This window comes from Aquarana catesbeiana, linkage group LG03, assembly GCF_042186555.1.
Source record: "Aquarana catesbeiana isolate 2022-GZ linkage group LG03, ASM4218655v1, whole genome shotgun sequence".
Taxonomy (NCBI): domain Eukaryota; kingdom Metazoa; phylum Chordata; class Amphibia; order Anura; family Ranidae; genus Aquarana; species Aquarana catesbeiana.
In genome coordinates this window covers 671,756,482-671,783,104 of record NC_133326.1, presented here as the reverse complement: position 1 = coordinate 671,783,104, position 26,623 = coordinate 671,756,482, and the positions used below count along the sequence as shown (strand labels likewise).

The 26,623-nt window shown below is 44.2% G+C and overlaps 1 pseudogene; it reads left to right on the top strand.

The window, feature by feature from the left end:
- The first annotated feature begins 10,759 nt into the window (after positions 1-10,759).
- Positions 10,760-26,315, top strand: LOC141134719 (probable N-acetyltransferase 16; annotated as a pseudogene).
- Positions 26,316-26,623: the final 308 nt, after the last annotated feature.

Genomic DNA, 26,623 nt, shown 5'->3' with positions numbered 1-26,623 from the left:
GCAATTACAGGCGGTCCCCGGGTTACCAACAAGATAGGGTCTGTAGGTTTGTTCTTGTATTGAATCTATTTGTAAGTTGGAACAGGTAAATTTTTTAAGTGTAGCTCCAGCTAAAAAAACTATTTTTAAGCTTTTTGGATACCATAGGGAAGGGTTATCACCCCTGTAATGTTTGTTTTGCTGTCTGTGCCCCTGTTCAGAAGATTTTACCTCACTTTCTGTCCCAATTGGATTTTGGAAATTTTAGGTTGTTGAAACATGCCTTGGTTATAAAGCGTCAGAGGAGGTACCTTTTTCCCATAATAACGCTTACAGGAATGAATTTCCCTTCCTAGGGGTAGATTTCCTCTCACTTCCTGTTGTCTCCTTCCGTTTGTAAATAGGAGTCGTTTGTACTGTAGGTGGGAAGTTAGTAACCGCCTGTATTTTATTAATTATAAACTGCTAAATACCTTTTCTCATCAGCAGTATATATATATATATATATATATATATATATATATATATATATATATATATATAGTATATAGCAGCCTTGTGACATCTATCAGTTCCTGGTAAAATTTGTAGGAGGAGATTTTATACTGCACTGAGCTGTCCTATCAGGATCCAGGACCCGTGACCCTCTGTCTGGACAGTGCTGACTGGCCCTATGCTGATCATATGCACCCAAGGAAAAATAAAAACTCTAGCAATACACACCAAACTGAGAATGTGCACCCTGACTCCAGTAACTCTGTCTTATGCAGACATGTTATGGGGACAATGCAAGAAGAGGAGGATCTGTGCATACAGGATCAAACAGCCTTTTTACACAATGTAGAGCATTAACCCCTTAGGTTGCACAGTGAGTATAACAAGCATACTTTACTGCATATACAGACTGATTTTACTGTTGTAGGTTTAGTAAAACTTTAAAGAAATCTGCTGGAGGAGCTGGGCTGTAGAAAGACCAGTTTTTACTGAAGAGTGTCGCAGGGAAGCAGGTCGGACATTTTGAGTAGGGCCTTTTGCCTAGAGCTGCAGGTGTGTCTGTGTTAGACACCAGAGATTGCTGCAAGGACTATGTTGCTCTAATAGAGTCTCGGATTAGCAGCCTTGTAAAACAACACATTCAGTTTAAAATAGAAATTAAAAGCAAAATGTTTTTGTATAGTTATAAAAAAAAACATTATAAATACCCTTTTTACCTTTTTTTTATAAGTGATCACATTCCTTCTGTTCCCAGCTGCATAAGAGCTGGGGAGAGGAGAAGCAGCAGAACACTGAGCTTCCCAGCGAATGGCTGTGTGGGGGGGGGGGGTGTCAGGACAAGTCTGATCATTGGAAGAGAGCAGGCTGAGTTCCCAGCACAGCTAGAGAACTGACCACGATGTGCTCTCCTGCTTAGTGTGGTCAGTCTTTTTAATAGGAAAGCAGAGACTAGCTAATAGGACTAGCAGGAATGCCAGGGATTTCACACAAAGGAAGCAATACAAAGACAACTTTCTCATATAAGTACATTGTACAGCAAGCACATATCAGAAGTATGAAATGTTGGGGTAAAAAGCACTGCTATAGAAAGACTTTGCCTGAGAATCTGTGCTCCAGGATACACGTGTGTTTTGGAGTATCCGGCACTCTCATCCCTTTCTTATGTTCAAGTACTGCGATAAAACTTCAAAAAGACATCTCCTATACTGAGCCTGTGTTTGTCGGTGTGCTCTGGAACTGGTACCTTGGCTGGCAGCCTCTGAACAGGTAAGGGAGACCCATTTATTTTCAGCGGTCCCTCCAGGGGGTAAACGCTACATTCCTTTAAAAAAGGGTTTCCTAAGGAAATAAGAAAAAAGCGTGTAAGAGTGTAAGAAAACCATTACTGACGATACATAATTTAGAATAAAATTAATATAGCTCTACCCTTGCAGGAGCCACTAGTAGTATTGGGTCCTCTGTTCTTTCTATTGACTTGGATAAGACCTTGCTCCCCCCTCCCCCCGACACTTCAGGTTACACCAATCCAGATTCTGTGAGTTAGCAATTTCAACAAACTTTAGGGTCACCTTGAAATTAAACTTGAAACTCTGTAGTAAATAACAGTGTATACAGTGCCTTGAAAAAGTATTCATACCCCTTGGAATTTTCCACATTTCCTCATGTCACAACCAAAAGCATAAATGTATTTTATTGGGATTTTATATGATAGAGCAACACAAAGTGGCACATAATTGTGAAGTGGAAGGAAAATGATAAATGGTTTTCAATTTTTTTTTACAAATAAATATGTGAAAAGTGTGGTGTGCATTTGTATTCAGCCCCCTTTACTCTGATACCCCCTAACTAAAATCTAGTGGAACCAATTGCCTTCAGAAGTTACCTAATTAGTAAATAGAGTTCACCTGTGTTTAACTTAATCTCTGTCACCACTAGGCGGATTCACCCCTTTGCTCTGATACCCCTAACTAAATTCTAGTGGAACCAATTTACTTTCTGAAGTCACCTAATTAGAAAATAGAGTCCACATGTGTGTAATTTAATCTCAGTATAAATACAGCTGTTCTGTGAAGCTCTCAGAGGTTTGTTAGAGATCCTTAGTGAATAAACAGCACCATGAAGGCCAAGGAACACACCAGACAGGTCAGGGATAATGTTTTGGAGAAGTTTAACCCTTTAGCTGCCAAGCTCTGTGCTCCATTTTGTACACTCAGGTGGCCAGACCATTTTTGCATTTTTTCCTTTGCTTTTTTTATTTTTCACTTATAGCTTTCAGAGTTTGTAAAAGACACCCCAAACCATATATTTTCTGAAAGCACATGATCAGTAGAAAAAAAAGAAGGTGCTACTGATTTTTTTAGACCCCACTGTATTTGTGCAAATGTTTATCAAACCAATATATTTGCAAAAAATACACTAAAACCATTATTAGCAGATAAAAACACAGCAAATTTTACAAAATTCCTACTAAATACTAAAGCGTAACCTGTATTGAGTTAATAAATAACAAATATTTGTATTTTTTAAATTGTGCCTTTTTGCGAAATGGTGAAAATTGAACAGATGCAATAGTGTAAATTTCTCAAAAAATCTGAAGGTTTTCCTTTTTCCCTTACAGCTTTCAGAATTTGTGAAAGACCCCCAAAATCATATATTTTCTGATAGCATATGACCTCTAAAATAAAAAGAAGGTGCTACTGATTTTTTAGACCCAGCGGTATTTGCGCAAATGTTTATCAAACCAATATATTTGCAAAAAATACACTAAAACCATTATTAGCAGATAAAACACAGCCCATTTTACAAAATCCCTACTAAATAAAAAAGCTTAACCTGTATGGAGTTAATAAATAGCAAATATTTGTAAATCTTAAATTGCGCCTTTTTGCAAACTGGTGAAAACCGAACGTACCCAAAAATTCCTCTAAAAATCTGGAGGTTTTCATTTTTCACTTACAACTTTTAAAATTTGTGAAAGACCCCCCAAACCATATATTTTCTGAAAGCATAGGACCAGTGGAATAAAAAGAAGGTGCTATTGATTTTTAAGGCCCCACGATATTTGCAGAAAATGTTTACCAAAGCAATATTTTCAGTAAAAATACATTATGCTGGGTATGCTGGGTATGCTGTGTATGCCCTGTGTGAACAGGGCCTTAGGCCCCTTTCACAAAAGCAAACTGATTGGGTCTGCCTGTCCGTTTTTCAGGCAGGTCCATGTAAATGGACATGTGTCCATTTACACCCGCCTGCATCCGATCCTGTCTAGTCCGCTAAAAACAGACGGATGGGGATTCCATTCCCCATCCATCTAGCAGACAGGTGGTCCGTTTCCATCCGACCGTCCCATAGAGAACAGCGGTCTGTTTCTGTGTCCGCTCTGCATCAGCAGATCTGCTTGACAGAGTCCGCTCCATGTGAAAGGGGTCTTACCAGGAGAGGACAGGCCATTAGGAGTGCAGGGGCAGCGCTCCCCTGCAGGGCGCCGGACTCCTACGTTTGTATGAGGTTTTTTTCAAGCCACATGATTTGATTCTGAGGCTCTAATTGGCTTGAAAAAGGTTGGAGCATTGCACTCCAAACCTACCCACTTCTGACAATAGCAAATTAAGTCATCCGGCCCTACCTTCCTGAGAGAGCCGAGGAGGGGTGAGTGCAGGGGGAGACCGTCGTCGTGTAGAGGCTGGGTGCGGGTGGACCTGGGGGGGGGTTTCCACCCCCCCAAAAAGTCACTGGGTCTTACTAGGGTTTTTTTTATAGTTTTTTTTTTTTTTTTGGGGGGGGGGTCTTTGGTTAGATATCAGAGGTCTAAACAGACCCCCATATCTCTTTTTTTTTTATAAAGAGAAAGGGACTATATATAGTCCTTTTCTCTGTATCACTTTACTTAAATGAATGCATGGAATCTCTATAGAGATTCCATGCATTCATAAACTGACAGTCTGATACATAGTAACACTCGCGGTTACTATTATCAGATGTCAGTGGGCATATAGGAACAATCATAGTGATCGCTGCATGCGCCCAGGGTGCTACACTAAGGGGGGATGGTAAACACATGTCACATGTTTACAAAGCCCCCCAAGCCCAAACATCACCCGCATCGCTCCCACCACCCCCTCTCCCCCTGCCGCGATCCCCATCAGATAGCCGGAGCTGCAGACTGCTGGAGGGAAGGAGAGATGCCGCTCCCAGCATGGATCGATGGTGCTGGGGGGGGAAGGAGGGGGTGAAGGGGATAGGAAAGGAGAGTGGGGGGAGTAGTTTTAAGTGGAAGGGTGCGGCGGAGGTGGAGAGGCTTGGGACAGGGAAGCAGTGGCATGGAGGGGGGGGAGGTCACATTTATGGTTAATAACTCTGATCAGCAGGTTGTAGTTCGCTGATCAGAGTTATAGAATTGTTCAGCAGAGTCTGCTGAACAATTCTACTATAAGTTTATGGTCATTGAAGTGACCATGAGCATATAGGAGAGGGAGAACGGACTTGGCCACCTGAGGGCAGTGTTGTAGGTCTGTACGCCGTACGGACCTGGCAGCGAAAGGGTTAAAGCAGGATTAGGTTATAAAAAAATATCCCAAGCTTTGAACATCTCACGGAGTGCTGTTCAATCCATCATCCGAAAATGGAAAGAGTATGGCACAACTGCAAACCTACCAAGACATGGCCGTCCACCTAAACTGACAGACCAGACAAGGAGAACATTAATCAGAGAAGCAGCCAAGAGGCCCATGGTAACTCTGGAGGAGCTGCAGAGATCCACAGCTCAGGTGGGAGAATCTGTCCACAGGACAACATTTAGTCGTACACTCCACACATCTGGCCTTTATGGAAGAGTGGCAAGAAGAAAGCCAATTGAAAAGAAATTGTTGAAAGAAAGCCAAAAGAAGTCCCATGTGCACTTTGCGAGAAGCCATGTGGGGGACACAGCAAACATGTGGAAGAAGGTGCTCTGGTCAGATGAGACCAAAATTTAACTTTTTGGCCTAAAAGCAAAACACTATGTGTGGCGGAAAACTAACACTGCACATCACCCTGAACTCACCATCCCCACTGTGAAGCACGGTGGTGGCAGCATTATGTTGTGGGGATAATTTTCTTCAGCAGGGACAGGGAAGCTAGTCAGAGTTGATGGGAAGATGGATGGAGCCAAATACAAGGCAATCTTATAAGAAAACCTGTTAGAGTCTGCAAAAGACTTGAGACTGGAGCGGAGGTTCACCTTCCAGCAGGACAATGACCCTAAAGGCCCTTTCACACTGGGGGGGGGGCAGCGTTGGTGGTAAAGCGCCGCTAATGTAAGCGGCGCTTTACCGTCGGTATTCGGTTTTACCCCCCGCTAGCGGCTGAGAAAGGGTTAAAAACCACCGCAAAGCGCCTCTACAGAGGCGCTTTGCCGGCGGTATAGCCGTGCTGTCCCATTGATTTCAATGGGCAGGAGCGGTGAAGGAACGGTATACACTCCGCTCCTTCACCGCTCCGAAGATGCTGCTAGCAGGACTTTTTTCCCGTCCTGCTAGCGCACCAAGGGCTTTCGCACTGGAATCAAAGCAGCGTCACTTTCGAGTCGGTTTGCAGGCGCTATTATTAGCGCAATAGCACCTGCAAACCGCCCCAGTGTGAAAGGACCTTAAGGCTTAATGTACATGGGACGTTTTTACAACCTGAACGATTTAACTTGACAGATAGTATTCCACGTTTAAGACATCCGTTTTGCCACGTTTACATGCCGCGTTTGCATTTAGAAGCGTTTGAAAAAAAAATTTTTTTTTCAAAATAGCCAAAAATGAAAAAAAAAAAAAACAGAAAAAAACAGAGTTACCATGTTTAGCCGCTTTTAGCCACGTTTAGTGGCGTTTAGAAGAGTTTGGCACTTGAAATGCCTCTAAACTCAGCGTCTGAACTCATTTTTTTACTTTCCAAAAAAGGCCTCCAAACTCAATTGCCTAAAAACGACATTAAACGAACCTGTGTACATATACACATAAGATAACATTGGATGAGTTCAGGGGCAGCTGAAAAAAGCATCCAGCTGCCTCTGAACATCCGTTTACCAGCAGCAGTGTACATGAGGCCTAAACATACAGCCAGAGCTACAATGGAATGATTTAAACCAAAGCATATCCATGTGTTAGAATGGCTCAGTCATAGTCCAGATCTAAATCCAATTGAGAATCTGTGGCAAGATTTGAAATTGCTGTTCACTGGCGCTTCCCATCCAATCTAACAGAGCTTGAGCTATTTTGCAAAGAAGAATGGGCGAAAATTTTACTCTCTAGATGTGCAAAGTTGGTAGATCCCCAAAAAGACTTGCAGCTGTAATTGCAGCGAAAGGTAGTTCCACGAAGTGTTGACTCAGAGGGGCTGAATACAAATGCATGCCACACTTTTCACACATTTATTTGTAACAATGTTGAAAACCATTTATCATTTTCCTTCAACTTCACAATTATGTGCCACTTTGTGTTGGTCTGTCACATAAAATCCCAATAAAATACATTTACGTTTTTGGTTGTAACATGACAAAATGTGGAAAATGTGAAGAGGTATGAATACTTTTTCACTGGGCACTGTATTGTCTCTTGAAAAACTGATAAGCCAATAAGCCAATATCAGCCTGGGTCCAAAACTTTAATCAAACAGTATAAAAAAATAAAAGCGATGTTTCAGCACCCAATCTAAGATACAGCCGTTTGTGCAGGAACGTGTGCGTTGGGAGTATTGCATTGGAGGTTCACCAATGAAGTCTATGGGACCCGAGCTGGAAAAGACAAAAGTGCCCATTTTGAGGGCTTATATGCAAGTTATTGGGCATACAGAGGGTATGGGGGTCCAGGTACTGCCCTGGGGGACATGTATCAATGAAAAAGAAGTTTGTAAAAAACATTATTTTTGAATGAGCAGTGATTTACTGATGCTTAAAGTGAAATAATAAAAATGAAAAATGTCTTCAAATATAGTGCCTGGGGGTCCCCTTAGTCTGCCTGTAAAGTGGCACATCTGTGCCATGTATAGAACCTGCTGCAGCAAAAAATGACATTTACAAAGGCAAACGAATGACATTTTCCCTGCAAGCTTTCTTTATTTTATAAACAACGGCTTGGGGGGCCAGTCTGTATGATGAGGCCACAATTTAGTGCACTCGGAACAAGAGTAGAGATTTTTTTTTACAAATTCTGGTGTCTGTTTCGCAGACTTTGGATAGAAGTAACAGGTGTGGAAAAATTGGGCTTTGGGTGTTGGTGGCGCCTTCACACCGTAACCCTATAGAGGTGCTTTTGATGAAAGCAATAATTGGCCTTGCTGTCAAAAAGTTAAATGATATGCACCTGTCAAACATGTGTGTAAAAATTGGTCCTTGGGTATTAATTGTGCCCATGAAACCTATACCACAAAATGTCTTCCCGATAAAATCAACACCCACACAGCTAGGCAGCCTAGACAATCTTGCACAGATTCCACATCCCAAAAACATTTAATTGGTGACATCGGCATCAGGAGCTTGATGGTTGCTGCTAATCCAGGAATGATTCATTTTGATAAGTGAAAACACAAAACCCCCGGCAGCACAGAATGTCTGTTCAGAAAGTATGCTGGATGCAGGGCAGCCCATCAGCTCAATTACATACTGGGCAAATTCTGGCCAGTGGTCTATTCTCATGACCCAGTAACCCAGTGGATCGTCAACTGGAAAGCTCTCCATGTCTGTTTTTGCCCCTAGATAATCTCCCACCATATGATGCAGACACTGCCGATGGGTTGTGAAAGCTGACAGCCCTGGGTGCCGAGGACTAAAAACATTTGAAATGCATCACTGAGGCAGCCCTCTTCTCTGCCACTCCTCTCTTGACCAACAGAAGCCTCAAAATGAGTCTTTCCATGAGACTGTAACCTAGCAGAGTCTGGAAAGGCATTACATAAACTCCTCTTTAAGGTGTCTTGAAGATATTTCATCCTCTGCTCCCTCTGTGAGAATGAGATGAGTTCTGAGACTTTCCCCTTGTAACGGTGGTCAAGGAGGGTTGCCAACCAGTAGTGATCCTTTTCCTTGATGCCACAAATTCTGGGTCCTATTGCAGGCTTTGAAGAATGAGGTAGTCCATGCACCACAAGTTTTCAGAGGCATGAGAAGTAGAGTCCTCTGGGTCACTGAGGATTACAGTATCTGGAAGTGCTCCCTCCCAGCCATGTACTACTCCCAAGGGTTCTGGGGACGGAGAACCATCTCTTAAAGTTTGACTTATGTCTTCCCCTGCTTCAATGCCCCCAAAACTGCCAACATTCTCCTCCCCCCCCTCTTGTGTGTCCTGTGGCATCGAAGAATGGTGTCTGCATAAAGAGGCCTTAGGAGGAAAGGAAGTCCTCCTCTTCCTCCCGCTGCTCTGCCATGTGTTCCCTGTCCATAATGCCATGCAGAATCTGCTCCAGCAGGAACCCAACAGGGATTGTGTCACTGATGCATGCATTGTCACAGCTCACCATCCTCACCGCCTCCTCAAATGGTGACAGTATAGTGCACTAATCCTTTATCAGCAGCCATTGGCGTGGGGAAAGAAATCCAAGCCAGTCTGAGCCTGTCGCTGTGCCATACTCACATAGGTACTCGTTCACGGCCCTCTGCTACATGTCCAGCTGCTGCAGCATTGCCAAAGTTGAGTTCCACCTGGTGGGCATGTCACAATCATTTACGGGCAGGTGGAATGACTGTGTATGACCGCCTGAAATGGCTACAGACTTTTCTGGCCTGCTTTAGCAGATCCTCCAACCCTGGTATCTGTTTAAGAAATGCAGCACCCCCAAATTGTGTCCTTTCCCTGTCTAAGGGTGGACAGGAGGTTAGTGCCATTATCGCACACCACCATTCCTAGCTCGAGCTGACATGGCGTAGCGTGATCCACCTCTGGGCTTGCTTCTGCATAGCTGAAAGAATCTCTGCTCCGGTGTGGCTCCTGTCCCTTAGACAGACCAGCTGAAGCACTGCATGGCATCTTTATAGGACAATTCAGCCGAGGAGGGAATGGAAGAGGAGGAGGAGGAGGGGGTGGAGCTGACAAAGCTTGCATCATCACCTCCAGCTGTATGGAGACATGGTGTGAAAACTTAGAGCCCTGTCCTACATCCTTGCAAGCAAAGTCACCCAGTGTGCTATAAATGAAATATAGCTTCCCTGACCATGCTTGCTGGACCATGTGTCAGCAGTAACATGGACCTTGCAGCTTATTGCCTTGCCCAACGATGCCACAACATTGCCTTCCATGTGATGGTACAGAGCTGGAATGGCCTTACGTGCAAAGACATCTGTGAACCTGCCATTGTGGTACTGCACATTCTGCAAAATCACAGAAGGGGGTAGAATCCTCCAGACGGAAAGGCAGGAGTTGTTAAAGCCTGCAGCTTTAACAAGTTTGAACTTAGACTCATATGGGTGCCAGGGACTGTATTTTTTTTCTCTCGCTGCAACAGCTGGAGCAGAGAAATTTGCCTGCTATAGTCTACAGCTGGTGGTGTGCTGCTGGCAAACGTGCTTCAGGGACCGGTGACAACCTTTGCTATACCATCATCCCTGTCAGTGGAGGCTGCTGAGAGGTCATGAGATATTGCGGGGGTTGACCTGAAAGGTGAGGAGTGAGGAGGAACAGAATTGCATCCCTTTTGTGTGGCTTTCAGGTGCTCTTGCCAATGGGAGTGGTGGGAGGTTAAATGCCTTGTTAAACATGTGTTACCCATGCCACACTTAATCTGCTTGAGGCAAAGTTTGCAAATTGCAACAGTACAATCGGCTGCACATGTGCTAAAAAGGCCCAGACAGCTGAGCTGTGGGAAGTTGGCTGGGAGATAATAGCTCCACAATCTGGTGGAATAGGGTGACTGCTTTCTACTATTCAATGATGGTTGCCTCGTTGGGGTTGTGCCTGAGTTAAATGTGCAAAAACGCACTAAAATATACAGGCATACCCCACTTTTAAGTACGCAATGGGGTTTATTTACTAAAGCTGGAAAGTGCAAAATCAGGCTCACTTCTACATAGAAACCAATAGTAAAACAAAAAGTGGGTAAAGTTGACCAAAAGCATTTGTGATTTCCCTTTAAACTAACTGACAAATAATCAGTTTTATTGCGCATGTATGCCTTGTACATTGTTTTTAATTAACTTTCGCTAAGTAGATATCATGTATGTTTATATATAGAGTTTTGGACCTACTGACAAAGGGAGTGCCACATTTGGTGAACTTTGCTCATGTATAAGATTTTTTCCTGGATCATCCTTAACGAACACACTATCATCATCATGTCAGTATCATCCATGGCACGCATAGATTTTGTACCGGCTACAGCTGAGGACTACAAAGAGCTGATGTCCATATCAGATGGAATATATAAAGGGTTGGACTATCTACCTTTCAACTACCATGCATGGCTGAAGGATCATCGAAGACGTATGTTTTTGGCCAAGAGTGAAGGAAAAATAGTGAGTATGGAAAGGCAATCCCAGAATGTGATCAGATGGTTCATACTAGATTTATGCTTTGATATAATTACATTGTTTCATTACACTGGGCTGGGATCAGGGGTCTCTAAACGTTTTAAACAGGGGGCCAGGGGTTTACTGTCCTTCAAACTTTCGGGGGGCCAGACTGTGGTCAATGGGAGTAAAAAAGGTCCCGACCTCAGCAGAAAAAGCATTGCCCCCATCTTTGGTGTCAGTGGAAGGAATTGTGCCCCATCATTGGTGTCATTGGGAGGAATTGTGCCCCATCATTGGTGTCATTGGGAGGAATTGTGCCCCATCATTGGTGTCATTGGAAGGAATTGTGCCCCTTTACTGGTCACAGTGGGAAGAGGGATTATGCCCCATTGTTGGTATCAGTGGATGAAATAGTGCCCCACTGGCAGGATAAAAGCAAAAAAAAGGCCTGCAGTTTGGAGATCACTGCTTTAGATGAATACTGATATAATTGAGGAAGAGCTTACGTTGGGACCAAACAATTGCTGTTTATATGTTCGACCAAACCCTGAATGTTTAGGGAGTTTGGTGTGGATGCACGTGACAACTTCCTGCTGTGAATAGTTGCTACAGAAGCAGTGGGTGTTTGCCCAGGTGCTGTGTCTATACCAACTGCTGTCTTCACCCAGCCTATTCCAAAGCTCCCAACTGTCCCTGATTTAGAGGAACTGTCTCTCATTCTAAACAAAGTCCCTCTGTCGCTCTTTCCTCCTCATTTGTCCTTGTGGGTTTAACCAATCATTTTTTGTATAATTCTTCTTTAAGGGGTGGATGTGGCAGGGTGTGTGTCCTTAACCTACATACTTTTGTAATAGCTGTCCCTCATTTCCATCTCAGAAAGTTGAGAGGTATGCCATTCACTTACATTGCCAGGAATTTCCAATCATAGAAGCAATATTACTCTCATTCCTTCCCCTACCATTATATTGTTGATAACAGCACAGGGAGCTGTCATTTGGTGTGTGGCAAATTTGGGTCTTAAAGTCGTTGGGTTTTTTCCTTGGGAGGGTGCTGTGATTAACGTGAATCTATTTTTTTTTTTTTTTTAATCAAGGGCTTGTCAAAAACTGTGCACTTTTTTGTGAATGGCTAGGGGTACTATTCCAATGACCCCCCTGCCCGCAGACCATCACAAGTTGACTTTTGCATGTGTTTCCCCCTTAAGATCCTTTTTGGGGTGACCTTGTGTTTTTTATTTGCGTGGAGTCCTCCTCATAATTCATGCTAACCTGAAGGACCTGGCATGAAATATAAGGTAACCCTCATGCTGATTTTTTTTTCGTCCCCCATAAGCATCTATATCAGACCCACATCTAGAATAAGGCTATAGTCATAGGCGTGTGCACAGGGTGTGCCAGGTGTGCCTGGGCACACCCTAATCACCCTGTGTGGCACAAATTCCCCCTGTTTAAACCCCTGATATTTCAGCAAAGCCCCCTAATGGGGCTTCTAATTATTTCATTTTTTAAAATAATAATACAATTTAAAAAAAAACGACTGACACTGCCCACTGCTCTACTGACACCGTCAATGTATATACGCATTCATGTGTTTGAGCTTAAAGGTGCACACCCTAATGCAATAGGCTGTGCACACCTATGGCTCTAGTGTTGATGAAGACTCCCTAGTAAAGTAATTAAAGGAGTCAGGATAAAAAGTAAGGGCTTGGGGGTTTTCCCACCATAATTAATACCAGGCCCATCGGGTCTGGTATGAATGCTAGGAGGGATCCCACAAAAAAAAAGAAAAAAAAAAGAAAATGGTATGAGTCCCCCCAAATTCTATACCAGATCCTTTGGGTCTGGTATAGGTTTTATGGGAAATTCATACTAGACCCTCATCTGAGCAAGACAGGAATAGAGAGGGACAAGCATCCCTGGTTCTTTCATCTAGTTAGGCTGCACGCCCAGATAAGAGTCTAGTAAGAAATTTGGAGGGGGAACACATTTTTTGAGTGTGTGTGTGTGTGTGGGGGGCACCATACAATCCATAAGAGAACCTTATCCTGGTTAAGAATCTGGTATATATTTTGAAGGAAATTCCCAGGTGCTTGTTTAGAAACAGAACAAAGTGGATTTTGTGTGCCTGTGAAGATTCGGTGTGCAATTTGTCATGTGATATGACAGTTCCAAATCGCATGATATGTCGCACCCGATTGTCGGCAATGGAACTGTTCAAATTACCGCGACTCAGAAAAAGGTTCCTGCGCTACTTTTTTCCAATTTCATTGCAACTTGCATAGACTTCTGTTAAACGAATTTGCAAGCCACAGTGAAATCGGAGGTGCAAATCTGCAGTTTAAAAAAAGCGCGCTAAAGTAGTCTTTTTAGTCTAAAGTCTTTTTCTTTGTAAATGCCACTTTTTGCATAGTATAGGTGAGCCACTTCACAGGCAGGTTTAGGGCAAACCCCAAGCATGTTAATTGAAGGAATTATGCACCTTTAGCATTTCCTTTAAGCAGTGGCGTTTATTGAGGCTGATGCATTCTTATTATCATATCATCACCCTGAAACAAACCTTTTTGTGACAGGTTTACTTAAGAGAGGATTTTCAAATTTTTATAGAATACTTGATCTATACATTTTCCCAACAAGGGGTTTTTGTATGTATGGGATTTTTGTTTGTACAACTGTTGTATGAAGATAAGGTTATCAGGGAGCAAAAGAAATGGTCTTAAACACTTTATGATCCTAAGTTTTGTGGACTCCTCGCCAACATACCTTTATAAGCTTGTTGGACATCCTATTACAAAGCTATGGGCATTTATATGAAGTTGCTCCAGAATCCCCCTCAACATCTTTAACAGCCTCCACTCTTCTGGGGAGACTTTACATAAGGTTCTGCAGTATGTTTGTGGGAATATATTCCCTTCCAGCCAAAATAATATTTGTGAGGTCAGGCAACATGATGTTGACCTGACTCCCAGTTGGCATTCCAATTTATCCCTATGGTGCCAATGGTGTGTGATAGGGTTGAAGTCAGGGCTCTGTGCAGGCCTCCACAGCAAACTGGTAAAGTCATGTCTTTATGAATCTGGCTTTGTACACAGGGGATCAGGCATGCCTGAAACATAAAAGTCTTCCCAAAATTGTCCCAAATGTCTTTGCATCCTGTAGCATTAAAGTGGAAGTAAACTTGTACTGTTTAGGATATATTCACTTGAGATGCAGCTGGTGACGTCACCGGCGCATGCGCTCTGAAGGGATGGCATACCCGTGTTATACCTTCAGAGCTCTGTGCCGGGGCCAGGGCTCCAGCGCACAAGCATGGGAGTGACATCATCGTGGCCCTGGCCATTTATACAGGTGGAGCCTGTGACCCCAGAAGGAAGACCAGGTGAAAATGGAAGCGCCGGGGAGCCATGACATCACTGTGCTGGAGGGCTCTGTGTGCAGGTAAGTCTGTCATAATGTGCTAGTCTGTGGTGCATACTAGAACATTGTGACTTAAACCTGCAGGGGGCCCAATTTTTTTGGGAGGCGGTTTACTAGCGCTTTAACAGTGCCCATCACTGGAAACACCTCAACCCAATGATTTGGAAGGATGTCCACATTTTTTGCCAAAATTGTGTATTTTTATACAGTATTACTGAATGTGTCCTGTTGGTTTCATTTTTAGGTGGGCTTTGAGTCCTTCTTACTGGTCGATGGGGGTGGCACTGCTGTACTGCAAGGCCTTCGGGTAGCCCCCTGGATGAGGGGACAAGGCATGGCTGGTATAATCCAGAAATATTGCCTAGATAAACTTCATTCTGACCACCCCCAAGTGAAAAGAGTGCGCCTAACTCGTGGTGAGGACCCTCCACCCAACTTATTGAGGATGTTCAAAGTGATCAACTCCAAGGTCATCTACATCATCTTAATTATAATTCAGAAATGTTGATGCTGCTGGGTTTATTCATGTTTTGTCCTCTTACTAAACGACTCCATCAAGCAGAAACCATAAAACAATATCACTCCTGTCTCAACTTTTGGAGATTTGCCATTCTCATTTGACCAACTCATTCAGAGCTCTACCCAAATGGTTAAGTATACCATTGAAATACATTCACGTGAAATGCCCAAACTGCCATAATATGGGTAATTCAGTCCAACCAGTAATCCAGGTACACAAGATAGTGTAGTAGACACAACAATGAAGAGCCTGGAGCTCTAAAGCTTCATTTGTCAGATTTCTGCCTTTAGCCTGAAGGATATCCTGGAGTGGGAATTTAAAGTATAAATTAAGCCCCATCAAGTAATACGTTAAACCAATCACTAAACTTTCATATTGCTCTACCATGTAATCGACATTACATATTTTGTCGATTTCAATATTTTAAAATCAGCTTTCCATTAGATATTATTTGGTAATCCTAATATGCAGGTCTGTGTACAAGCACTTCCTGTTATAGGATGACAGCACTCTGTCCCTGTCTACCAGTTGTGTTCTTGTGTTGTCACCCTATCACACGGGCTTCCAGTGGAGACTACTAGTGGGTGTCTTAACATACATTATTCAAGCATGGTCCTCTGTGGTCAGGAAAGGAAACCATGGAAAATTTCTCTAATGAGGACAAAAACAGCAAAGCAACCTTAATTTTGGGCACTGTGGTGAAGCATTGAAATGTATAACAATACGTTTAACACTAACCATCCTGTCCTGATGACAACCACAGCCCCTATTTCTTATATGGGTGTCACAGGAGCAGGAAGCTGGAGAAACCTACAAAAAAAATTACCTCCTCATAATTAAAAACAAAAAACAAAAAAACACATGGCTGTATTCAGGTTTAAATTGATAATTCAGCCATCTTTGATTTAAAGTCTGCAGCCCCTATACCAGGGGTCTTGAAATAAAATTTACAGAGCAAAATTTCCTTCTGGCTGATGTCTGAATCTCATGTTAGTGCTATAACACATCACGGTCCCCTGTGTACATCATGGTCTTCAGCCTACCTTTCACATCGTAGTACCCTTCAAATCACAGCCCCCTTTTACATGGCAGTGTGCCTTTACACCGCAGTGCCCTTTGCATCACAGTCCTCTCTTTACATCAGTGTCCAAAGTCCCCCTGTACATCACAGTCCATCCTTTAAAGCAGTCCCACAGTGTCCTCAGTTCCCCTTCACATCACAGTTCGGAGGCAGAGGCACTAATTATCCTGGGATCCTTTTCTGAGTCTCCCGCCTGGCCACTGATGTCATCCTTACAGGGGGCAGGAGCAGGAGGAACTGCAGATCGGGACAGAGGGGCAGGAACTGCCCAAGTTAATATGTTAACAAGCACGCGATTACCTGGCTAGTTAATATGAAATGACTCTCGCCCTCTCTCGAGCAGGAGATCCAGGTTAAGTCACCAAGCTGTGACAGTGGCATGGGCACGGTCTGGACAGGACTGTGATTCTGTCCCGTTTCCGGACTGCGGTCCGCCATTTAGTGACCCATGCTCTATACCCATCTAGCTTCTGTTTGTTTATTCTCTTCAGCTCTTTGGATTTGTATAGTATATCTAGAGCATGAAGAGGTTATAAAAAGCTCACAGCTGCAGTATCAGCCATGAGCGTGTTTCAATCCTGTTCAGTTTTTCTGTATGAGTGGTCTAATTGACGCCAGAGCCACCCGACCACTCTTACATAACTCGCAGGTGTGAATCAGCTCAGGCTCTTTCCAGTTCAGAGCTTTCAAAATCACAGATGAAATGTCAGGTTAACAGTGCATTGACCCTCTGGAGCAGAGGGCAGGGGAGACAATAGGTGTCCAAAAGACCCCTGATGTCTCCATAAAGAGTACCTCTCACCTTCCCAGTACTATCACATGAGAAGCTTGTTATCCCTCTTTTGACAGCAATAAAGGTAAGTCAAAAATAAACAACACTAAAGATTTTTGTGGCTTTACGGCTGCCAACCATCTTTAGCAAAACAACATGATACAGTGCCTTGAAAAAGTATTCATACGCCTTGAAATTTTCCACATTTTGTCCCGTTACAACCAAAAATGTGAATGTATTTTATTGGGGTTTTATGTGATAGACCAACACAACGTGGCACATAATTGTGAAGTGGAAGAAAAATGATAAATGGTTTTCAACATTTTTTACAAATTAATATGTGAAAAGTGTGACGTGCATTTGTCTTCAGCCCCCTTTACTATGATACCCCTAACTAACCAATTGCCCTCAGAAGTCGCATAATTTGTAAATAGAGTCCACCTCCATTAATTTAAAACGGCGTTCCACCCAAAAGTTGAACTTCCGCTTTAAGCACCCCTTGCCCCCTTACATGCCACATTTGGCATGTCATTTTTTTTGGGGGGGGGAGTGGGTACCTACTTTAGAGAGGGACTTCCTGTCCCACTTCCTTGTTCCGCTTCTCGGCCGCCTAGGCGACTCCTTCTCTCCCCCTAGGTGGCCCCTCCCCCTAGGCAATCCTCTGGGACATGTCACAGGTCCCAGAAGATTGCCTGTCCACTCGGAAAGTGCAGCGCGACTCGTGCATGTGCAGTGTGCACCCGAGCGTGAAGCCACAAGCTGTCATGGCCGGGTGCCCACAGTTACAATTACAGCGCCGCGGAGAAGAGGGGGGAGAGGAGCGGGGCTTCGGGCGCCCGCATCGCTGGACCGTGGAACAGGTAAGTGTCTGTTTATTAAAAGTCAGCAACTACACTTTTTGTAACTGCTGACTTTTAATAAACGGAAAAAAACCTGGAACTCTGCTTTAATCGCAGTATACAGCTGTTCTGTAAAGCCCTCAGAGGTTTGTTAGAGAACCTTAGAAAACAAACAGCATCATGAAGGCCAAGGAACACACCAGACAGGTCAGGGATAAAGTTGTGAAGAAGTTTAAAGCAGGGTTAGGTTATAAAAAAATATCCCAAGCTTTGAACATCTCATGGAGCACTGTTCAATCTATCATCCGAAAATGAAAAGAGTATGGCACAACTGCAAACCTATCAAGACATGGCCGTCCACCAAAACTGACAGGCCGGGCAAGGAGAGCATTAATCAGAGAAGCAGCCAAGAGGTCCATGGTAACTCTGGAGGAGCTGCAGAGATCCACAGCTCAGGTGGGAGAATCTGTCCACAGGACAACTATTAGTCGTGCTCTCCACAAATCTGGACTTTATGGAAGAGTGGCAAGAAGAAAGCCATTGTTGAAAGAAAGCCATAAGAAGTCAAGTTTGCGAGAAGCCATGTGGGGTACAGAGCAAACATGTGGAAGAAGGTGCTCTGGTCAGGTGAGACCAAAATTGAATTTTTTGGCCTAAAAGCAAAATGCTGTGTGGTAGAAAAATAACACTGCACATCACCCTGAACACACCATCCCCACTGTGTAACATGGTGGTGGCAGCATCATGTTGTGGGGATGCTTTTCTTCAGCAGGGAAGCTGGTCAGAGTTGATGGGAAGATGGATGGAGCCAAATACAGGACAATCTTAGATGAAAACCTGTTAGAGTCTGCAAAAGACTTGAGACTGGGGCGGAGGTTCACCTTCCAGCAGGACAACGACCCGAAACATACAGTCAGAGCTATACACCCTGTTCCAAATTATTATGCAAATTCTATTTCAGTGTCACAAAGATTAAAATTTTTGTTTTTCAGTTTAACTCATGGATGGCTTTGTGTCTCAGGGCTCTTTTGGTCACTGAAAACAATCTCGGACACCTGTGATAATTAGATTGACAGGTGAGCCCAATTAAAGGAAAAACTACTAAAGTAGGGTGCTCCACATTATTAAGCAGAGCACCATTTTCAAGCAATATGGGGAAGAAAAAGGATCTCTCTGCTGCCGAAAAGAATCAAATAGTTCAATCCCTTGGACGAGGTATGAAAACATTAGATATTTCACGAAAACTTAAGCGTGATCATCACACTATTAAGAGATTTGTGCTTGATTCAGAGCATAGACGGTTTCGTGCAGATAAAGGCACATTGAGGAAGATTTCTGCCAGATCCATGCCTCGGATCAAGAGAGCAGCTGCTAAAACACCATTACATAGCAGCAAACAGATATTTGAAGCTGCTGGTGCCTCTGGAGTCCCACGGACATCAAGGTGTAGAGTCCTCCAGAGTCTTGCAACTTTGCATAAACCTTCCTTTTGGCCACCACTAACCAATGCTCACAAGCAGAAACGGCTGTATTGGGCAGAAAAATACATGAAGACTAATTTTCAAATAGTCCTGTTCACTGATGAGTGTTGTGCAACCCTGGATGGTCCAGATGGATGGAGTAGTGGATGATTGGTGGACGGTCACCCTCTTCCAACAAGGCTGCAACGTCAGCAAGGTGGTGGTGGAGTCATGTTTTGGGCCAGAATCATGGGAAGAGAGCTGGTCCCCGAAGGTGTAAAGATGACCTCTGCAAATTATGTGGAGTTCCTGACTGACCACTTCCTTCCCTGGTACAGAAAGAAGAACTATGCTTTCCGTAATAAAATCATCTTCATGCATGACAATGCACCATCTCATGCTGCAAAGAATACCTCTGCATCAATGTCTGCTATGGGGATAAAAGGAGTGAAAGTCATGGTGTGGCCTCCATCCTCTGCTCACCTCAATCCTATTGACAATCTTTGGAGCATCCTCAAGCAAAAGATCAAATGATCGTCGGAAATATTTAGAACATGTTCCATTTCTAGGTCCGTCAGAATTTTAGAAAAAAAAAACAGTGCATTGTAAGTTTTTTTATTTTGAAAAAAAAAAAAAACTGTTATCATTAGGAGGTTTGTTCAATAAAATTTGAATTGTACTCTTAATAGTTGATAACATGAGATTTATGCTGACTGTTGTTTACATCAATTATTTAGGTAAATGAGAAAAATATCATTGGCATAATAATTTGGAACAGGGTGTAATGGAATGGCTTGGATCAAAGCATATTCATGCTTTAGAATAGCCCAGTCAAAGTCCAGACCTGAATCCAAATGAGAATCTGTGGCAAGACTTGAAAATTGTCCCTTTTTCGGGCACCAGGCACCTGAATTCCAGCAGCAGGGGTGTTTTTGAAGCACCTGATTAGAGCCATAGTCTCTAATAAGAGTAAAAAAATGTGACCTGCAAGCGCCATGCTTGGCCCTCGCAGTTCACCCAGGTGTGCTAGAACAGCGAATGAATATTCACTTTTCTAACACTGAAGAGCCTCTCTGCCAATCAGGTGCTTGGGTCTGTTAACCTTCACCTGATTGGCTGAAACAACAGGAGCTGTGATTGGATGCCTATCAGGAGGAGAGGAGGGGAGGGGATGCATGGAGGACACCGCTCGCCGCCGTCACCTGCTGCCCCACCAAGACAGGGTAAGTGCTGGGCAGACGGCGAGCGGGCGGGGGGGTCACAGTGGCAGCATTCGATGGTAGAGTGGCAGCGTTTGATGGGCACAGTGGCAGCATTCTATGGGCACAGTGGCAGCATTTGATGGGCATAGTGGCTGCATTTGATGGCACAGTGGCAGACTTTGATGGGGCACAGTGGTAGCATTTGATGGAGCACAGTGGCAGCACTTGATGGCACAGTGGCAGACTTTGATGGGGCACAGTGGTAGCATTTGATGGAGCACAGTGGCTGCATTTGATGGCACAGTGGCAGCATTTGATGGGCACAGTGGCAGCATTCTATGGGCACAGTGGCAGCATTTGATGGGCACAGTGGCTGCATTTGATGGCACAGTGGCTGCATTTGATGGCACAGTGGCAGCACTTGATGGCACAGTGGCAGACTTTGATGGGGCACAGTGGTAACATTTGATGGAGCACAGTGGCTGCATTTGATGGCACAGTGGCAGCACTTGATGGCACAGTGGCATACTTTGATGGGGCACAGTGGTAGCATTTGATGGAGCACAGTGACAGCATTTGATGGGCATAGTGGCAGCATTTGATGGCACAGTGGCAGCATTTGTGGGCACAGTGGCAGCATTCTATGGGCACAGTGGCAGCATTTGATGGCACAGTGGCTGCATTTGATGGCACAGTGGCAGCACTTGATGGCACAGTGGCAGACTTTGATGGGGCACAGTGGTAGCATTTGATGGAGCACAGTGGCTGCATTTGATGGCACAGTGGCAGCACTTGATGGCACAGTGGCATACTTTGATGGAGCACAGTGACAGCATTTGATGGAGCACAGTGACAGCATTTGATGGACACAGTGGCTGTGTTTGATGGCACAGTGGCAGCATTTGGCACAGTGGCAGCGTTTGATGGCACAGTGGCTGCGTTTGATGGCACAGTGGGTGCATTTGATGGCACAGTGGCAGCACTTGTTGGCACAGTGGCAGACTTTGATGGGGCACAGTGGCAGCATTTGATGGGCACAGTGGCTGCATTTGATGGCACAGTGGCAGCATTTGATGGGCACAGTGGCAGCATTCTATGGGCACAGTGGCAGCATTCTATGGGCACAGTGGCAGCATTTGATGGGCACCGTGGCTGCATTTGATGGCACAGTGGCAGCACTTGATGGGGCACAGTGGTAGCATTTGATGGGCATAGTGGCAGCATTTGATGGACACAGTGGCAGCATTTGATGGGCACAGTGGCAGCATTCTATGGGCACAGTGGCAGCATTTGATGGGCACAGTGGCTGCATTTGATGGCACAGTGGCATCACTTGATGGCACAGTGGCAGACTTTGATGGGGCACAGTGGTAGCATTTGATGGGCACAGTGGCAGCATTTGATGGACACAGTGGCAGCGTTTGATGGACACAGTGACAGCGTTTGATGGCACAGTGGCAGACTTTGATGGGGCACAGTGGTAGCATTTGATGGAGCACAGTGGCTGCATTTGATGGCACAGTGGCATACTTTGATGGAGCACAGTGGCATACTTTGATGGAGCACAGTGACAGCATTTGATGGAGCACAGTGACAGCATTTGATGGACACAGTGGCTGTGTTTGATGGCACAGTGGCAGCATTTGGCACAGTGGCAGCGTTTGATGGCACAGTGGCTGCGTTTGATGGCACAGTGGGTGCATTTGATGGCACAGTGGCAGCACTTGTTGGCACAGTGGCAGACTTTGATGGGGCACAGTGGCAGCATTTGATGGGCACAGTGGCTGCATTTGATGGCACAGTGGCAGCATTTGATGGGCACAGTGGCAGCATTCTATGGGCACAGTGGCAGCATTCTATGGGCACAGTGGCAGCATTTGATGGGTACCGTGGCTGCATTTGATGGCACAGTGGCAGCACTTGATGGGGCACAGTGGTAGCATTTGATGGGCATAGTGGCAGCATTTGATGGACACAGTGGCAGCATTTGATGGGCACAGTGGCAGCATTCTATGGGCACAGTGGCAGCATTTGATGGGCACAGTGGCTGCATTTGATGGCACAGTGGCATCACTTGATGGCACAGTGGCAGACTTTGATGGGGCACAGTGGTAGCATTTGATGGGCACAGTGGCAGCATTTGATGGACACAGTGGCAGCGTTTGATGGACACAGTGACAGCGTTTGATGGCACAGTGGCAGCGTTTGATGGCACAGTGGCAGCATTTGATGGGCACAGTGGCAGCATTTGATGGACACAGTGGCAGCGTTTGATGGCACAGTGGCTGCATTTGATGGGCACAGTGAGGCTGCAATTAATGTTTTTTTTTTTTTTTTTTTTTTTTTTTTTAGAGTTTTTCAGTTTGTTTGCACCCCCCCAAAAAATGTTGAGCACCAGCAGCCACTGCTCTCCATCCAATCTGACAGAGCTTGAGCTATTTTGCAAAGAAAAATGGGCAAAAATGTCACTCTCTAGATGTGCAAAGCTGGTAGAGACATCCACAAAAAGACTTGCAGATGTAATTGCAGCAAAAGGTGGTTCTACAAAGTATTGATTCAGGGGGGCTGAATACAAATGTACCCCACACTTTTCACATATTTATTTGTAAACAATTTTGAAAAACATTTATCATTTTCCCTCCACCTCACAATTATGTGCCACTTTGTGTTGGTCTATCACATAAAATCCCAATAAAATACATTTAGGTTTTTGGTTGTAACATGACAAAATGTGGAAAATGTGAAGAGGTATGAATCCTTTTTGAAGGCACTGTTCCTTTTTTTTTTTTTTTTTTTTTTTAAATATAGAGTTTCATAAACAAAACGAATTAAAATGTCAAACACGCCATATAATTGGATGCCACATAATTGCACCGAATCAACAAATGTATAAATATACATATAAGCCTTCTACAAGCCAGCTCTCTACATTCTTGCCTTAATACACAACGGGGGTTATTTACTAAAGGAAAATCCACTTTGCACTGCAAGTGCACTTGAAAGTAAAGTCACTGTAGATCCGAGGAGGACATGCAAGGAAAATAAAAAACAGTATTTTAGCTTGCACATGATTGGATGATAAAATCAGCAGAGCTTCCACTCATTTCAGATCTATCCCCCAGATTTAGAGCGACTGCACTTCCAAGTGCACATGCAGTGCAAAGTGGATTTGCCTTTCTTAAATAACCTCCAACGTCTCTTATTTCAGTCGGCCTTTTACCAGATATGCAGTACTGTTTAAAAGGTTTCAGGCAGGTGTGAAAAAAATCTGTAAATGGAGAGTGCTTTCAGAAATAGATGTGTTAATAGCTTATTTTTTATCAGTTAACAAAATGGAAAGTAAATGAACAGAAGAGAAATCCAAATCAAATCAATGTCTGATGTGACCACCCTTTGCCTTCAAAACAGCATCAATTCTTCAATTCTTCTAGGTGCACTTGGAACTCTGCAGGTAGGTTGTCCCATACATCTTGGAGAACTAACCACAGATCTCATGACTAAAATCCTTCGGTCTTTTCATGTAATCACAGACAGACACCATGATGTAGAGATCAGGGCTCTGTGGGGGGCAAACTATCACTTCTAGGACTCCTTGTTCTTCTTTACACTGAAGATAGTTTTTAATGCATGTTTGGCTGCAGGATTGGGGTGGTTGTCCTGCTAAAGGATAAATATAGGGCCAATCACATGCCTCCCTAATGGTATGGCATGATGGAAATTATCTGCCTGTATTTCTCAGCATTGAGGACACTATTTGCAGAAATACAGCCCCCAACGTGCAGGGAACCTCTACCATGCTTCACTGTTGACAAATATTTCAAATTTTGAACCATCGGTCCAAAGCACCGTGTGCCATTTTTTGGCACCGCAGTTCCTATGTTTTTGTGCATAAGATGTGGATACAAGGCTAAGCGGCTCATCTATGCATGAAAAGATAGGAACTGGGGTGTCAAAACAATGGGAGCCGGTGCTCTGGACTGATGAGTCAAAATTTGAAATATTTGGCTGTAGCAAAAGGCAGTGTGTTTATGAAGGGCCTAAAGACCATTACCTGATGATGTACAGAAGGATCAAAGACCCCCGATGGGGCAACTTTTTCATTAGAAAGTGTGAATACCCAAGAAAATCCATAATGGAGCAGATGCACCATCTGTATCATATCTGCTGTGAAAGTAAGGTGAGTTATGCTGTCTCTTCTGCACTGAAATCCCAAGTAGTGTTGTCAGCCCTACCTGAGTTCTCCTCTGCTAGATTACAACATACCTCCTCTTGGAGTAGAGCTGAGGTGGGAGGGAAGTAATGTGTAGTCTTTTGCCGCGTACACACGAGCGGACTTTTCAGCATCAAAGGTTCGACGGTCTTTCCGACGGACTTTCGACGGAGATACAACGGACTTTCGGACGACCGGACTTGCCCACCCACGAACGGACTAAAGTAATTCGAAAGTTCGTTGGTTTGAACGTGATGACGTACGAAGGGACTAGAATAAGGAAGTTCATAGCCAGTAGCCAATAGATGCCCTTGCGCCCTTTTTTGTCCGTCGGACTAGCATACAAACAAACAGATTTTTCGACCGGACTCGAGTCCGTCGGAGAGATTTGAAACATGTTCCAAATCTAAAGTCCGTCTGATTTTCGACAGAAAAAGTCCGCTGAAGGTCCGATGAAGCCCACACACGGTCGGATTGTCCGACGGATTCGTTCTGTCGGACCAGTCCGGTTGAAAAGTCCGGTCATGTGTACACGACATTACAGGAGAGAACTGAGCAGGGCTGACAACAGTGCTTTGGATTTCAGTGGAGCAGGAAGAGTTGTCAGCTTGTAGGTGGGGTGCGGTGTGGTGCGGCGGCAATAATTCACAAAGTCGGAGGCAATGTAAAAGTCGTATTGAGGTATGAGGTAGTGTCTGCTGAGAGGGGGCAGAATGTTGCCTGGCCATCTCATGCCCAATTGGAAAGGTGTACATAAGAAATGCAACCCAAGCTTTCCCTCATCAGGAACCTTTCTCTAGCACTAGTTCTGTCCCTCACAGACGGGGTACCAGTTCCTACTCTACCAACTCGCCAAAAATGCGCCAAAACCTGGGGTGCCAGGGCCTTAAAAAGGGGTGGCGGCAGCATACATTCGGATCGCTTCGCCAGTGACCCAGGAAACCATAGAGGAACCATATTCCTCCTGACTTCCTCTCCATCTGCAGTGCTGCTGTGGATAGCACCAACTACAGTGGAGAAAGTAGACTGCACCTGCCTACAAGCTCATGCAGGAAGTTAGGAGCTAGTCATTTTTGACAGGATCAACAGAAAATTTTCTGTGAAGCATTCCAAAAAAAGACAAAACGTGGGGAAATGTCTGTGTGTTGCAACAATGTACAGAATATTTTTTTTTTTGCACAGACATACAAAAAATATATTCTCATCTTCTCTTCACCAGGCATTGGTGACTATATTACTTCCCTCTGACTAGCTTGAGAAAGATATCAAATTGTTGGAGTCTCGTCTGGACAATGTGGGACAATCAATCAATTGCACTATTCTGGAACCTGCCGAGGTGCTCAAACTCTTTGATGGGACAAAGACCAAAGAAGACCTGTTTCCCGGGGATCTCCTGGTGCAGAACTGGCTTCCTCTTACCACCCACAGATCCAATTTGGAGATGCTTTTTGAAAGGGGAGTCATTTGGATCTACTCCGAAGCATGTAATACGAGTGGATCTTCGGAACTGTCTGCTGAAACCTCGGCTGGCAGTGCAGACGGATATCAAACTAACGATGAAAACTTTGTGAGCAGAGGGCCATCAACTCAGCCACCTTCTTCTGCTGGGTTCCTCAGCCTTGGCACCCCAGCTTTTCCAGTGGCTTATGCAAATGCCACATATGTCTTCCACACTGACTTGTATGGCGTTGACCCAGCAAGTCTTAAAAGACATGTCTTAGAGCAGATTAAGCTGTGTATACAAACCTTACCTGCAGGGAGCAATATGTTCTGCTGCATGTACACCGAGCAGAGTCTCCGAAGTGAACTCATCCACCTGTGTGAAGGACTGAAGTCTTTCTTTTTACTTAAGGAGCAGATGATCCTAGAAATGGACATTTAAAGCACTTTGTGACAATTTCCCAATTATCATGGGACTCTTTGAGTAAACCTAAAACAAAAAACTGAGGTATGGGGCATATCAGCCAATAGGAATCAGGAATCATTTTCCAATCTGATTGACTGCTATGACCCATCTCACCTATGGTTTTTACTCTGTATGTGTCTGTTAAACCTTTTAATGAACGGAATAAATGGTTCTTGGCTAAAGACAGAAGGAAAACCACAGAAAATCATCACCAACGCTTAAAGCGTTATTAAACTCAAAAGCAAACATTTATTATTATTTTTACCAATTCTTAGATGTGACGG